This window comes from Octopus bimaculoides, chromosome 10 (genome assembly GCF_001194135.2).
Source record: "Octopus bimaculoides isolate UCB-OBI-ISO-001 chromosome 10, ASM119413v2, whole genome shotgun sequence".
Classification (NCBI taxonomy): domain Eukaryota; kingdom Metazoa; phylum Mollusca; class Cephalopoda; order Octopoda; family Octopodidae; genus Octopus; species Octopus bimaculoides.
Genome location: NC_068990.1, coordinates 52,119,512 through 52,121,797, shown reverse-complemented (window position 1 = coordinate 52,121,797; position 2,286 = coordinate 52,119,512).

The window sequence follows — 2,286 nt, the reverse complement described above, 5'->3', positions numbered from 1 at the left end:
AGTATTCTTGTTTAGGTCACCCTTGCTGAGCCACCTCCACGAGGCTTCCTGGTTTTTTAATCTGTCGATTTCACGGTGGAACTGACCATGTAATTCCATGCGGAGTAAGGTTTCTTCTCTCCTGTTGGCTGTTCGTGGTCGGAATTCATGAGCACTCTCAAGTCCATTTTTATTAAATCCTACTGCATTAGCAGCTTACTGTAGCAGGTCTTGTTTGCTGTTTACCAAATATTCTGCCATGTTTCTTCTTTCACTGTTGATGCTCTTCCGTACGCTAATCAGCCTACGTCTACCCTTACCCTCTTCATGTAGAGCCTGTGCACATTCGCCTTAGGGTGGAGGGCACCATGCATTGCCATTGACTTTCGGGTGGTGCGATCAAGTTGGTTAATCTCCGCTTGTGTCCATTTTAGGACGGGTGTTCTATAGTGGACTACAGCAACAGCCGTTATGTTGGTAGCAGTCACAAGGTTCATTGAGTTGAGTTTTGAGGCGCTTGAAATATGCAGTGATGACCCTGTCTTTCATTTCTCTGTGCAAGATATTGCCCAGCTCCAGGATTCCAAGGTACTTGTATTCATCATCATCCAGGTTTTCCATTCTCTCTCCGTTTGGCAATTCTATGCCAATGCAATCTACTCTTTTCCCCGTTTCAAAGTGAGCACCACACAATTCGAGATACTGAATTCTATCCCTATACACTTGCTGCACATCTGAACAGTCTGAACCAGCCTCTCCATTTCAGGCTCTTATTTATTTGAAATGTTCATGGAAAGGGTTACCTTAAATACAACACCAGCACTAACTTGATTGCCGGCCAGGGATTTGGCACGCCAAGTTCGCCCTGTGTAACTTGCCGCAGGCCTCCCACAGACGCAGAAGTTGCACCGGCCTACGCAGGGCAGGAGTGGCAGCAATTCCCTACACTGTTCGCATGGACAGCCACACACAGAATTACACTATCTAATCTGTCCTTTCTCTGTGATATTAGGTGCGATTTGAAAGAGATGTAACTACTCTTTCTATCATGCCGAATGACTTCTCAGAGAGTCCATTGCTGCTTTTGTACTTACTTCTGTAGCCATGGTAAGTGTTTTTATCGTTGTTGTTTCTGTCACTAGGTAGGCTATGTTCTTTAACCACAGTATCCGAGAGGGATGGGTTGACTGGCAGGTTGTAGTTGCTTCCTGTGTTGTTGATGTTGTTGCTGTAGTTGTCTTTGTCTGGGCAGCTTTCTATCGCTGTTGTCAATAGCTGCCTTTATTGTTGAATCTATGTATAGTAGTGGTAGCAGCAGCAGCAGCAGCAGCAGTAGCAGCAGTAGTAGTTGTAGTAGTAGTAGTAGTAGTAGCTGTGACAACAGCAGTAACAGTAATAGTAGAATGGCTGGTTGACTGGCTGAATTAGCTTCTGTCGCGTCACGATTAGTAGCAGCAGCAGTGGCAGTGGCAGCAGTAGCAGCAGTAGTAGTAGCAGCAGCAGCAGCAGCAGCAGCAGTAGTAGTAGTAGTAGTAGTAGTAGTAGTAGTAGTAGTATTCCTACTACTTCCTGTGCTTCGTATTCCTGTGCGATCAGGGAACAAAAGAAGCGTCACATCATTGCAGTCAGCAGAGATCAAATGTGTTTACTATTATTATTATTATTATTATTATTATTATTATTATTATTATTATTATTATTATTATTATTGTTATTATTATTATTATTATTATTATTATTATTATTATTATTATTATTGAGTGAGAAAGCAGTGCATGTCATCAAAGTGACACTGGGGTAGAATATACGAAGCCCAGTATACCCATCATGACTACCCGTCTGATAAGTGTACACAAGGCACATGCATTACACCAATATGGGCTGAACATGGTGAAATCATATCAAGATAAACAGCGCATGACCTTGCAGGTGGGGCTCAGTTAGAATTTTGTTCAGGTTGAGTAGACCATCCCGCTCAAAAGGTCCTGATTAAGGGTTGTTTAAGGATGTTGAACGAAACACCCATGTTTCCAAAGGTAAATTATTCAAACCCCAAAGAATTCCTCTCAACATGGCTCCCCAACTACTTCTGCTCGTGATCAGAGATGCACATATCATCAGCCACTAAGGGACATGCGCAACTGGTCAAGGTCAAACAACTGACAAGCAAATCTGTGGTATTGAGCAGAATATTTGCTGTAGTCCATCTTTTATACCAATACAAAACAATGTACATGATAACACTTCCAATCAGTTAAGATCAGAAGCCATGAGAGACAGTGCTTGGCACTGCATCAAGGCATTTAT